Here is a 15,249-nt window from a genome sequence, read left to right as displayed (position 1 = left end):
CTTTTATTATATAGGTAATACACTGAGTGGCCAGATTATTAGTGGCATTCAGAGATCATAATAATCTGGCCACTCAGTGTGTGAAATTATCTCATATTCTAGACTGCAATAGATTCCATAAGTGATCAAAATATATAAGTTAATAGCCTTTAAATCATTTGACATGTTAAGAAAGTCATCATGCAAAACAAAAGTATTATTACTCTGAAAAGCATTAAATTTCAGAAAATTAATTCCAACTAGTTTCAAAATATTTTCTTTATAGTATATATTTCTTACCACACAGAATATTTCTACTTGAGGTGCCAAAGAAGCTATCATTATTAAAAGAGTGATGATTAATAGAAACACTGAAAGTATTAAAAAAGTTATGTATTTTATTAAAACCATTTGTGTTTTCATTAGAAACTTTCCTCCCACAGAATTTTATTTACAGTGTGTTAATTTAATGCTTTTAAATAACCAATTCATGTGCACTACTATACTGATTCCTTTCTCTAGAATTGTTATGATATTCTTTCTATCCTTGTATTTAATTCACCCACACAGAAGCTTGTGTGCTTACCAACAATTAACTCCTTGGGTATCTCAACTGAAATAAGATGGGTAAGAAATCTTAGGAGATGTAAAGTCTCATGCATGTTGGATTAAACATTCAGCAGTATAATTATACTATCTAATAAAAGAGTAACATGAAAATTAACCACCACCCCGCTATACCCACAAGCCACACCCACAATCCAATCAGGAACATATATGCAAATTAGCTCAACCAAGATGGCTGCAGCCATGGAGAGAGCAGGAGGGAGGATTGGGTTTCCAAGGCAATGGAGGAAGCCAAGCTTTCCTCACACCCTGGCCATCCAAGGCTTCTTTTAAGGCTACAAAGTTTCAATTATAGAAGATAAATCCCAACAAAAATGGCAGCAGCCACAGACCTGTTGAGAGCAGGCTATGGTTGCCCTGGGCAATAGAGGAAGCCTAGATTTCCACCTGCCCTGGCCAGCCTGGGCCTCCACTGGAGGCTACAAAATTTCAATTATGGGAGGTAATGCCCAACACAGAAGGCTGCCACCATGGAGTGAGCAGAAGGCTTGGCTCCTCTCCAGGCTACAAAGTTTCAATTGTAGAAGATAAATAAATCCCAGATACCAGGGCCTTCTGTTTGGGTTTCTGGGGGCATTGCTGGTTTGAGAAACACCACAGGCTCCTTACTCAGGACGCCCCAAGAAAATCCCCACCCTGATCCAGGACATCCTTCAGGGCAAACCAGCTGGCCCCCACCCATCAAACAAGGCCTCTATCCTATCCAATAAAAGAGTAATATGCAGATTGACCATCACTCCAACACACAAGATGGCTGCCCCCATATGGTCAAAGATTCTGCTCCCATGTGGAAACTAGATGGCCTGCAAGGGAGGGCAGTTGGGGTGATCAATCCTGCAGGGGAGGGCAGTTAGGGGTGACAGGCAAACAGGGGAGGGAAGTTGGGGGCAAACATGCTGGCAGGGAGACAGTTAGACATCAATCAGGCTGGCAGGAGAGTGGTTAGGGGGTGATCGAGCTGGCAGGCAGAAGTGGTTAGGGGCAATCAGGAAGGTAGGCAGGCAAGCAGTTGGGAGCCAGCAGTCCTACATTATGAGAGGGATCCCAGATTGGAGAGGGAGCAGGCTGGGCTGAGGGACACACCCCCATCCTTGTTCATGAATTTCTTGCACTGGGCCTCCAGTATAAAAATAAAACATCAATGTCAAATAACTGTACTTCAAAGCAGGTTTTTTTAAACTGTCACACTGAATTAGACATGGAATGAGAAAGCTTGAATAACCAGGTTGAAACCTTTAAAATAACTTTAACCCTAGCATGCCAATAATGACATTGATTGCAGTACATTAATGAAATCTTTGATTCTCTGGCCAATGAACAATCTATTTTTCTTCTTCTTCTTAAATTTAAAATGATGGGTAGAATGTAAAAGCAGGCATAAACAATATATATCTTATCAAGAATGCTTATGTGTATGAAGGAAATATAATAACTAGCAGATAATTTCAAAATATTCTTTCTCTCTTCTGCTAAAATCTATTTTTTTAAAGTGATGAAGACACTCATTGAATGTATTTTACACTAGAGAATCAGAATAAAATCTTGAGAGATAATTACTATACCTTTTCATGTAAGCCCAGATTTAAAAAGTACTAAGAAATAAAATATATAAATCACTTCCACAAGGAAAACTTACTGATTTTTTTAAAAAATACTGATTCAAAAATTGCTGTCATTTTATTCCAATCTCAATTATAGTGCCATACATTGATGACCAGCTTCATTATGCCATTTTCTGAAGTATACTCATGGAAGCAACAATACAGGATAGAGAAGCATTTTTAAAATTACTATTTGTTATATAGTATATAGCAAATAGATTTGACTACGTATTTTATTTCATAAGAATAAATCAAATAAAAACTATTATATGTCCTAAAATCTTACACAAAAATAATAAAATATTAAAGGACCTTAATTTCATTCATTACAATGATTTCTCAACAGTTTTGGAGATTTACTGCATGTGTGTATATATAATGCATCTTTATACATATATATATATATATATATATATATATATATATATATATATATATAATTATATTGTATTAGAGACCCAGTGCATGAAAATTCATACATTTGGTGGGGGCAGGGGCAGGGGGGATCCTCTTAGCCTGGCATGCACACTTTCACAATCCAGGACACCTTGGATGGGGTCCCTAGGCCTTGCTTGAGTTGAGGGCCTATTGGGGATTGCCTTTTCCCAGCTGCAGGCAGTTATCCCCACCCCCACCCCCACAGCTGCCACTGCTTGCCATCTATGCAGTGCTGCCTTCCCTCCCCTGCATCTGGTGGCCTTCCTTTGCAGGAGCCAGGCTGGGTTGTGATGGCTTGGCTGGTCTGGGCTTCCCTCTTTCTTTGCTGGGGGAGGGGTTAGCCCTGTGAGGGGCCATATGCCTATCTAATTTACCCTAACTGCTGGTTTGCCTACCTGATCGCCCCTAACCATTTGCCTGCCTACCTGATCATCCCTGACCACTCTGCCTGCCTTCCTTATTGCTCCTAACTGCTTGCTTGAGGGCGAGGCCAGCCCATGATGGGCTGTGGTGGTCTGGTTTCTGGTTGTGTCAGTCGTTACGCCTCTGGCCTTTTATTATATGGACTAGAAGCCCAGTGCACAAAATTCATGCATGGGGGATATCCCTCAGCTCAGCCTGCCCCCTCTCCAATCTGGGATCCCTTGAGGGATATCCAACTGCCCATTGAGGCCTGATCAAGGTAGGATTAAGCCTCAATGGGCAGTTGGACATCCCTCTCACAATCCAGGACTGCTGGGTCCCAACTGCTCGCCTGCTTGGCTTCCTGATTGTCCCTATCCACTTCTGCCTGCCAGCCTGATCATCCTCTAACTGCTCCCCTGCCAGCCTGTTTGACCCTAACTGCCCTCCCCTGCAGACTTGGTCACCCCTAACTGCCCTCCCTTGCAGGCCTGGTCCCCCCTCAACTGCTCTCCTCTGAAGGCCTGGGTCTTCCCCATCTACCCTTTCCTACAGGCCCAATCACCCCCAACTTCCCTCCTCTGCCAGCTTGGTAACCCCTAACTGCCCTCCCCTGCAGGCCTGGTCACCCCCATCTTCCCTCCTCTGCTGACATGATTGCTCATAACTTTCCTCCCCTATTGGCCAGCTTGTGGTGGCCATCTTTTGTCCACATGGGGGCAGCCATCTTTGACCACATGGGGGCAGCCATCTTATGTGTTGAAGTGATGGTCAATTCACATATTACTATTTTGTTAGATAGGATAGAGGCCTGGTGCATGGGCGGAGGCCAGCTGGTTTGCCCTGAAGGGTGTCCCAGATCAGGGTGGGGGTTCCCTTGGGACATGGGGTGGCCTGGGTGAGGGGCCTGTGGTGGTTTGCAGGCTGGCAATGCCCCCGGCAACCCAAGTGGAGGCCCTGGTATCTGGGATTTATTTATCTTCTATAATTGAAATTTTGTAGCCTTGAGTGGAGGCATAGACCAGCCAGGGTGTGCAGAAAGCTTGGCTTCCTCCATTGCCAGGGAAACCCAAGCCTCCTGCTTGCTCTGTGGCTGTAGCCATCTTGATTGGGTTAATTTGTATACTTGCTCCTGATTGGCTGGTGGGCATGGCTTCTGGGTGTAGGGGAGTGATGGTTAATTTATATATTACTTTTTTATTAGATAGGATATTATTTTTTATCTGTACTTGACATTCAACCCTAGCAGTATTTTGAAATCTGGAAAGCTACATAATAAACCTCAGATTTTCTTGAATTTAAAGTTATGAGTTCAAATTAGACTTCACCAATGAGAGGTACTTGTTCAAGCTCCTGAAAAGAATTTAAAGCACAGATCATCTCCTTGCTGTAATTCCTACAAGCCAGAATGATCACAAAGATGTAAGTATTGGGGACTTTCTCCAAAGTCTAGATAGAATCTTCAGACAGTTGTGGCAGTTGAGTGATCCTAATCTCTAGCCATCAACTTCACAAGTGGAAATAGCTTAAGAGGCAGAAACTGTGTCTTCTCCTCTGGGTTAATACTAAGGTATTAGTACATAGTTGAAATTACTAATCCATTGGCAGTCACTTTACTTTTGTTTTTCCAGGTACTCCAGTAATTATCAAGCATGTAATGTCTTGTATAATTTGTTTTTTTTTTTTTTGGGGGGGGGAAGTCTCCTGAGTCCTGCACCATTATCCTGAATAATAACACAAATAGGGAAAATCAAAATTCTCCCTAATAGACCTTTTAAATACTATGTAGATATGTAGAATCTTCCATTATCTTTGTCTCAATACTATACTACCCTCCTTACATTATGTGCTTGAATAATACATTTTTTTTCTGCAAATATTGAGAGGGAAATGAGAGAAGGAAAATATTCTGAGCATGAACTCTGCACATATATCAGTGAGGAAGACTTTGAAACCTCAGTGGAAAATGTAGATTGTGGAAAGTGAAGACTTTAAATTTAAAGTAGAGAGCACTTCCATTCTGCAGAGATAAAGAATTTAATTAATCACTGAACCTCTTACTTTTTGTTTGTAAAAATTATGAAATTGGACAGTACATGGTTATTTTGTTTATCCTGAATCCAATTTTATGAATAATTATTGTTTTTTGAATTGAAAATTTTTAAAGCCCATGTGGGTAAGGTATGCCGAAAGCCCTGATTTCAATGCCTTGGTAAAGCATATTTAATTCGGCCTGTGCACTCAAGAAGCTTCATTATCTTGGCCACCAATATGGTTCAAATATCCTTTCAATCATAGACCTTCCTTGGATTATAATCTATGATATAGCTTCCCTGGTATTAAAAGCTGCAAAGCCTACTAAAGTTTGAAGTTCCCAGGGCTGTCCTATACCCATGTGGAGAGATGATGAACAAAGCCAAGAATAGGATAAAAAGAGGTTTTCTAAAAATATTGTTTGAATCCCTGGATATAGATGTGCAAGGAGGGCATTTACTACAATACTGTATCCTTTACAATAGCACAAATATGTTTTTAGCTTACATTTAAATTAGCACTTTAATATTGAAACTCAGTGGATCCTAATATAGATCCAATCATTTGGAGAAACCTCTAAAACAATTTTAAATAAATGGTTTAGGGTGTAAAACTCAGTGCTTTGCTTGTTAATATATGTGTGTTTGAGTTTTTATAAATGTTTTAATAAAAACATTTTATAAATGTCTTTATAAATGTTTTCCTAGGAAATTTTTATAAATGTTTTTTTTATAAATGTTTTATAAATGTTTTCCTAGGAAATTTTATTTTTATTTAATTAGGAATTTAATCAGTTTTCTCATAGAAAATATGCTTAGACAGTCAGGAAACTGGTAAAGGAAACAGTCAGGTTGCTGAGAGGAAAGTTTGTTTTGCTAAGAGGGAAATTATGAGCAGACTCCAAAGAACCACAAATAATGTGTATAGCATGTTTATTTGTAGTGAGAGGAGCTTGTGAGCACAAAGTGGAACCTCAGGTAGATGGGATGTGATATGTGGCATCACTTTTGACAGAAGCTGGTCTGTTCAAAATGGCAGTTTAGGGAGAGAAGAATTCAAAATAAAGCTGTTAATAGTAGATGGCACCAGATGTTTGACCTCGGTTCTTGAGTTTGGCTAGAAAAAAAATTCAGAGCCAAGATTTAAATACAAGTGAAGTTTATTTAGAAAGTCACAGAGGTAAAAAAATCATAAAAAAGTGAGTCAGTTGGGCTGCATGGATTCAGGAACAAGAGGCACAAGGAGGGCCCTTGGAGCTTAAGAAAAAGGAAGGCAAAGAGAATAGGCTTGGGGAAAGAAATGATGGCAAAGTGCTATGTGCTCGAGAAGGAGCATGCCTGGGGAAAGAAAGGGGTGGGGAAAGCACAGGTGTGCTCTAGAGTGAGTGAGCACTCACTGGCTCTTTTGTCTTGAAAGTCTCAGGTGAGGATCTCCATAGAATACTCATCAGCTATCCAGGTGTGGTCTTTTAGGGTCATGGTCTATACTGATTGTTCAGTGTCAGGGTACGGGGTCATTAGTTATTATATCTGATCCTAATATCACCAATAGCATCACTTTGTCCAGTTTTGTTGCTTTTCTGGATCTGGAGCTGAAATGCAACTGAGGCCTAGATGTTATCTCTAGTTTGACCAAAACTCTCTCTCTGTGGTCAATAGACCCAAGGCTTTGTTCTTAAGATTATTTGATGCTGCAGGGAATGTTTCTCTCTTTTCCACGTCCATCTCCATCATGGTAAAGGAAACAGTCAGGTTGCTGAGTGGAGGAGCTGGGGAATTAAGAAATTAAAGAGACCAAGAGGCAGAAAATGATTCATATAGCTGGGAGGTAGGTGGGCGCCATGCTCTCTGAAGGAGAGGCAGCAAGCACCTGAGCCATGCAGCAGGTTTATTTTATAGGGTCAAAGGAGCTTATTTGCATTCTTAACTAGGCCCTAGCATTACTGGATTTACATATCTAGACCCACCCCTGCTGATACCTGGGCAAAGGTAATCAGACCTGACCATACCCCCCACCTTCTTGAGGGGGCGGGGGGGCGGGTGTAACCTGGACATGACTCTGCCAGTGCTTTGGGCTCAGCTGACAATTTAAAAAATGTCCATGTGCCTTCCTAGGAGGCCCTCTACAGATGCAGATCAGAACTGTGTAAGGTCTTATATAAGAATCATATAAGATTGTCTCTCCCTCCCTTCCCCCCCACCGGCCCTTTGTCCTCCCTTAATGGAGTCTACTGTTTGGCTGGTGACATGCCAGAGGAAGAAAGGTCAGAGGAGCATCTGAACTGCATGGACAAGGATAGTAAAGGTCAGGAGGTTAAACCACATGACCAGTGATATACTAAGAGAGAAAGGTCACCCATAGGAGAGAGGTCCCACCCTACAATTGTCTGTTGCTAAGCACTCAAGATTCTTTGCCATGGGTGAACTTTTGTATCTGGTCTATCATCCTACTCTGTGCATGTCTAATTGTCTACCATACCACAGCCATTCAAAGTGAGTAATATAGATAGTAACAAGAGAAAACCTCATCCTATATAATAAAGAGCTAATATGCTAATTAGACCGAACAGCAGATCGACTGTCCAGACAACCTTCCAAAGGAAGCTGGGGCTGTGGGATTGAGTCACTTGCATGAATTTTGTGCATCAAGCCTCTAGGTTAGGGGTGTCGAACTCAATCAGAGAAGGGGCCAAAATCTAAAATCCAGCCTAAATCGCGGGCCGAATGGTTTACTGAACAGTCATAAACTGACAATGTCATAAACTGACAGCGGAGTGCAGTGATGACAGCGCGGTGCGGGCCACATTGCAAGGCCTGGCAGGCTGGATTTGGCCCTCGGGCCTTGTGTTTGACACATGTGCTCTAGGTGTAAAATAAAAACAAGACAAATGAAACTTTCAATACTAGAAATAAGTTTGAAATTCATTTTTAATCCTTTCTGAAACAACATATATTTTAATTAAAATGAAGCAGCTTATAACTTAAATAATGAATGTTATTATATATCTCATAATGTGTGTGTATATGTGTGCATACTTATGTGTTTATTTACTTTTCCCATGATATTCTGTTTTCCCACCTCTATTTTCAAGTAAAATTTTTTAAATAGGCCTATTTTTTTAACTAAATAAATTTGAAGGATAACTTGAACTTTTATCTTTCTGGTTCAATTATACATTACTGGAAACAGGCTAAATAACTATTCTCATTTATTTTTAAAAATCCATTAATTGGTGCAGTAAAAAGCATTTTATATTGACTCAGCATGTTTCTGTATTCAGAATGTTAACTTTTGCTAAAGTTTGGATAACTCTCTTTTGAATCTATTTAATTATCCTAGATTACTTTTCTCTTAGGAGTTACTCACAGAACAACGAAAAAAAAGTAAAACACTTTTTTTCTTTTATTCCTACTGAGTTCTATTTAATTTTTTTTTTCCTTTTTTCTTGGCTAACTTTTTAATAGTGAAACTCAAGTCTAAAATTAGTATGAAATATTGCACTCTATTTTTTTTAAAATAATATCAATTACACTTTCACCTTCTCTATGAAACCTTCTCTGATTATCTCAGTTGAAAGTAATTCTCTCTTGCCTTGGCGGTTTTCTAGTTTATTTTGCCAAATATCTTGTTTAAAACTGATAATTAAATATACTTTTATAAAATTGATTTTTAGAGAAAGAGGGAGAGAAATATCTTATTCCACTTATTTATGCATTAATTGTTACTTCCTGTATGTGTCCTGACTAGAGATCAAACCCACAACCTTGGCATATTGGGACTATGCTCTAACCAACTAAACTACCCAACTAGAGCCTAATTAAATGTCTTTTTTAAATAACTCTTACATATACTGGTAGTGTCTGCTCTTAGGAATTAGATATAAATCTTTTTGGTTTATTTTCTTCCCTAAATTACCCAACTAGAGGCCCGAGGCATGAAAATTCATGCACTGGAAGGAGGGTCCCTCAACCTGGCCTGCCCTCTCTCACAGTCTGGGAGCCCTCAGTGACGGAAGGAAACCTGCCGATTAGTGGAAGATGATGCCCCATCACACCTCTGCTGCTGTCACTGCTGGCAGCACAAGCCTCAGACTGCCCTAGTTACCCACCCCTAGGACTGACCCTGGGTGGCTGGTCAGCCCATATCTAAGGCTTGTCTGAACCTTGGGGTGGCCCTGGGTGGCTGGGTGACTGAGGGGATTGGGGGACTCTGGAGGCAGGGGTTCAGAGCTGCCAGGCCTGCCTGGGGATGAGTCTGGCCTTGCCACACACCTGCTGCCCTAGCAGGACTGAGGGGACTGGGTGCTGCCATCTTGTGGCTGTTTGCGCAACCATTTTTGAGGGCATGCCAGTTAATTAGCATAGTTACTCCTTATTGGCTGTGGGAACTGCCATATTTGAGGGTAGGGCAGTCAATTAGCATGTTCCCACCTTATTGGCTGTGGGTGCCACCATTTTTGAGGTTGGGATAGTCAATTAGCATATCCCCTCCTTATTGGTTGTGGGCACCACCATTTTTCTACAGCGTGAGGGTCAATTAGCATATTCCCTCTTTATTAGATAAGAATATTTCTATTCAACATGAGCTGATAAATACTCATTGAAAATGGACCAAAATTCACCACATCTAACAATATAAGAAATGACAATGCATATATTCCTAGAGAAGTATATAAATACTATGTAGATATCATCTCACTATTCTAAATGCATGCTATCTATAGCCAAATTGGCTAACAGAAATCTATTTTTCTTCTCCAAATTTTCTGAAAGTGGACCATACACTCTACATTTCAGGAGCTTCAAGGGCACTCTTCCTTTTTCTCAGATATAGTAAAGAAGATAAATTTGTAAGAGAAAGGTAAATATTATTCATAATGCTGTGTCTTAAGCTGAAAAGTATTGGGAATGATTTTTCATAGAAACTAATGTTTAAATTGTAATAGCTTTAAATGATAGTTTTATTTTGTTTTAGTGGCATTATTAACTAAAAGAATTTCTTCTGTCTGATTTGAGAGAAGGGGCAATATGCAGAATATATTTCCTTTGGAAAAAATGCTTTATGTGTTTCCAACAATTAGCTTGCATCAAAAAAATTTATGCACAAAGGTTTGATGAGTTTGGGACTGGCTGTACTAAATTCTTCCCAGATTTTCATAATTTAGGATACAGGGAACTGGGCAAAGGGATGGATTAATCATAAAGTAGATTGATTTAAAAATAGTAATACCAGCATAAAAACTATATAATGTTTCAGAAGAGAAAACAATTAATAAGGACATTCTCCATTTTGACTTTCAAGCAGTGGCATAACTCTTTTACAGAGCACAACTCTTTTACAGAGCATGGGGTACATTTTAGTTGAATATTCAGGAGGGGAAAACTAATGACCAGTTAATTTGAATATATACAATAATAATAAAAACATACTATGCTAGGTAATTAAACTGGACACCTGAGTGACCCTGAGTGACCCTCCAGACATCATTCTGAATGTCCTGAGTGACCCTGAGTGACCCTCCAGACATCATTCAGAATGTCCTTCCAGAGGAAGCCACAGTGGTGGGAGCTGAGGCAGAGGCAAGTTAGGGGTGATCAGGCAGGCAGAGTGGTTAGGGATAATCAGGCAGGCATGAAGAGTGGTTAGGGGAAATCAGATAGGCAGGCGAGTGGTTAGGGGTGATCAGACAGTTAGGCAGGCAAACAGTTAGGAGCCAGCAGTCCCAGATTGCAAGAGGGATGTCTGACTTCCAGTTTAGGCTTGATCCTGCTTCATTGGGCCTAAACTGGAAGTCAGACATCCCTCAAGGAGTCCTAGATTGGAGAGGGTGCAGTCAGGACTGGTGGGCATGGTTTGGTATAGTGGAGTGATGATTAATTTGCATGCTTCTCTTTTATTAGTGTAGAGAACCAAGACCAAGAAGGACAATGTGTGACACATGTGACACAGAGAGGAGGTGTGTGAAGAAATCCAAAGAATGGAATGTGGGGGTTCAAGACTCACTTCCTTTGGGCATTGTCCTTCTTGGTCTTGGTTCTCTACACTAATAAAAGAGAAACATGCAAATTAACTATCACTCTGCTACACTAAACCATGCCCACCATCCAATCAGAGCAAGTATGCAAATTAACCCATCAAAGATGACAGGTAAATTTGAATACACAGGTGGGGCAGGCAGTGCCATGGCCCACCCCTGGGGGTCCAGGTCCATCAGAGGCAGGGGGAGGCCTGACGGGCAGCAACAGACACAGCTGGCAAAGTACCATCCATCAGGGCCCTGGGAGGTGGGGTAGGCAGCACCAGACGCTGCCTGTGGGGTCCAGGTCCATAGCAGGCCCCTAAAGAGGCAGTGCCTGCCTAGCCACTCCTGCAGGGCCCTGGGAACATTGTCACCCCAGGGAAAGAGTAGCTGGGCCTGCTTAGCCACTCCTGTGAGATGGGGCCCGTAAACACCATAGACGTGGGGTTGCTGAGACCCAGAGAGGGTCTCTGGCCACAGATTCACAGCTTTGCGGAGACCAACTCTGCCAGGCCATCCAGTGGCCATGTGGCTGGGCCACAGGGTGCCTGTTCAAGGCTCAACATGTGACACAGAGAGGAGGTGTGGGAGGAAATCCAGAGAACTGGATATGGGAGTTCAAGAGTCACTTTCTTTGGGCTTTGTTCTTCTTGGTCTTGGTTCTTTTCTTTTGGGCCTGGAGCCCAAGCACTGCAAGAGAGAGGGATAGATGAAGGCTGAATGTGGAAGAAGAGGCCTGAGGCCCTACTGAAGGACTGCTTGAGGGGTGGCTCCAGGGTGAATGCCACAGCTTTGGCAAAGCAGTTGGCCAGGAGGCGGGTGATACAAGGGCCACTGAGCAGTGCCTCACCATCCCTTGGCGCTGCCTTCACCAGCAGGCTCTGGGCAACATCTGAAAATGCTACTACAATCTCTAACATTTTGGGCAAAGAACTGACCATGTACCCCTCTGGGTACCAGGCTTGCTAGGTGTGTGCTGTAACCAATGCCATAGATCAAAGGCAAAAACCTGGTGAGGCAGGATGCACAGAGGGGGCTTGGACTGGGGCAGGGGACCAACAGGCAGGGATCTGCCTCACCTGCAGAGAGAGAGGTTCTACAGTGGCCCCAAGAAGCTGATGGGCCTGGCCAGGGATCAAAGGACATGGAAGGACACCAGGGCGGAGAGACAAGGTGGAGGGATGCCGCACTGTAGGGCACCGGACTGACTGACGTGATTCAGAGCAGCTCCCAATCCTAACTGCGTGTCCCAGTGCCTTCACTGAGCTTTGATAGCCATTCAGATACTATATAAGGAAAATGAGACAAGAAGTGAGAAAGAAATGGAAGGATGAGAAACACAAAAGAAAGACTGGAAGGAACCTGTAAACCTATTGTCATTTAAATAAGGAATATAGTCAATGTGTTGTAATGATGGTATGATGCTAGGTGAGTACTGGAAATATTGGGAACACTTTGTAAAGTATATAATTGTCCAACCACTATTCTGTAACTAATATAAAACCTGAAACCAATGCAAAATAATATTGAATGTAAAGAAATGAAAATTGGAGTGAAATTTTTATAAATTCCAGAGTTTAAATAAAGGCTATAAAGGAGGGAAGGGGGATAATAAAAATAGTTTTTCATTTTACCACTTTATTGTCATTTCAGTACATGAAAAAGACAGTTGTCTTTATATGGTATTTTTATACTTTTGTAAGTCATTATCTAATTTTAATTTCAGGGCAACTTAAAGACAAGATAATTATTCCATGCACTATTGAAAAAAAAGAAATTTTGGTGTCTGGTCTTAATGATTCAATCATCAACCTTATTATAAAGCAGGGTTAGTAAAATTTTCTGTGAAGGGTCATATCTATACTAATAAAAGCCTTGGGGGTGATCAGGCCAGCAGGGGAGGGATGTTGGGTGCCAGAAACAATCATGTGCAAATGTGAACAGTGAATCTGGAAGGCTGGTCAACTTTAATTGCTCTGAATGGTAGGAGCTAATCACTCATTGTTTAGTTGAGACATTGTTAGTTAAAGCAGCCTCCACCTGCTAGTCATATGTCAATTCTTGTTGATGGTCTATTATTGGAATTTCCTGCCTAAAGCAAATGGGTGTATCTTATAACCTTAATAATATTCCTGTTAACCTAGCGGGACCTATAAATACGTCAAAGGTAAACAATATCGGAAACGGGTAGGACATGTGAATATGTCTTGAAATATATGTTGTGCCCTGAGAGGGATGGTATATATTTTTTGTAATCTTTATAATTGTTTGTAAAATTTATAATTTTTTACTTCGATGTTTCCATTATTTTGTTAGTATTCTTTTCTATTTGTTTGTAATTTTGTATTTTCCTTTGTGCTTTATGTATAAATAAATGAAAAAATGTATATTTCATTTATTTTAATTAAATATAAATTTAAAAAAATAATATGAAATTACGTCCTCTGAGTGTGACGTACTGACAAGTCCTAGTGAAAAAGTACGCACCCGTTACAGGTTGCGTAATTAAAAAGGGAACTCCCCGGTTAACAGGTTTAACAAAGTTATAGCAAGGGCAGTAAATTCTTGTTGATTGTCTATTATTGGAATTTCCTGCAGAAAGCATATGGGTGTATCTTTTAACCTTAACAAAGTGATAGCAAGGCCAGAGCAGTGGTAGTCCTCCCCCTAGAGGTGGACTCCTGCCTGGTCCCCCATTTCCCAAATTAATACTTTTCTAGTCTCTTTCATGTATGTTCCAGAACCCAAACCCTGAACAGGAAAGCTGAACCATACTGACATGAAAGGGGCTCCACCATTGAGGGCAATCAGGTTGACAGAGGAGCAGTTACTTAGGTGTCAATCAGGCCAGGAAGGGAGCAGTTAGGGGGAAATCAGGCAGGCAGGTGAGTGGTTAGGAGCCAGCAGTCCCTGATTGTGAGAGGGTTCCCAGATTAGAGAGGATGCAAGCTAGGCTTAGGAACACCCTCCCCAGTGCATGAATTTCATGCATCAGGCCTCTAGTGTGTGTGTGTGTGTGTGTGTGTGTGTGTGTGTGTGTGTGTGTATGTATATATAATGAATTGAGGTCTAAGACAACATGCTTCACTATAATCTGAAAACTTGGACTTAAAGAAGGAAAGAAGTACAGAGACAGAAACTATCTTTTGGAATTATTAATGCTTTCTAGAAAGATCTTGATCACTTTATAATGTTTCCCTAAGGTCTGATTCCATTCAATTCCTTTGACTTTTTAAAGACTTCTCCTGAAATGTCAGTCACAGTCATTTCCTCTTTATCATCTATTTTTAACATTCACTCTTATTTAAACATGCCAGTTTCTCTTCTTGAAACCCAAAGTCTTTGGAGGAGTTCATAGTCCATGACAACATAAAATGTAGTGAATGACAGATAAGCCCCTCCTGGGTAAGTCACTTACTTTCATGTGTTTATTGCCTTGTATGCTTTATTATGTCAAATTAATATCTATGAAATGTTTTACACTGATGTCCCTCAATAAATATTTAGTTTGGTCATCCCTGGCACCAATATTAATTAAAGCTGCTTTGTAAGAACTGTTTACAAAATGTTTTGAAATGTCCAGATAATAGTTGTATAAAATGCATCACATTGATTAATATTTATTAGCTGTTTAAAATTTATATGGTACTATCACGTTGAAACTTCAACACTTTGACAAGAATATGATTTTAGCAGTAGGATAAAATGGGAGGAAAGAAAAAAAAAGTATCTTATTTGTTAAGTCAGCCCATGCCCAGTGATAAATTCTATGCAACTAGGTAAACATGGCTTAAAAAAATTACTTGAAATTTGTAATTAATAGTAGCACTCCTGTCCCTTGTCCCCTTTATTTTTCTAGCTAATTTTTACTCCCTACTTCCCCTAAATATTGATTTCACACTTACACTCAATGGCATCTATTCACTTTGTTCTGAATCCTATGACAACTCAGCTACCTCTTTCTTGGTCCATCATGCTGATATTCATGTCCCCCCTTTACTGTTCTTCCACATATGTGCTACTGTCTTTTTCACATATAAATTTTTGGGTGTAAGATTTATTTCAACTTAAACACATGATGGTTTGAGAAATAAGGGTCTGTTCCATTTGGGAATTTTACACATGGACAGGGACTTCATATTTAAGAAT

Source organism: Pipistrellus hanaki, assembly GCF_964339955.1.
Source record: "Pipistrellus hanaki genome assembly, chromosome: 2".
In the NCBI taxonomy this organism is placed as follows: Eukaryota; Metazoa; Chordata; class Mammalia; order Chiroptera; family Vespertilionidae; genus Pipistrellus; species Pipistrellus hanaki.
The sequence above is the reverse complement of the archived record's forward strand: the minus strand, read 5'-3'. Positions refer to the sequence as shown.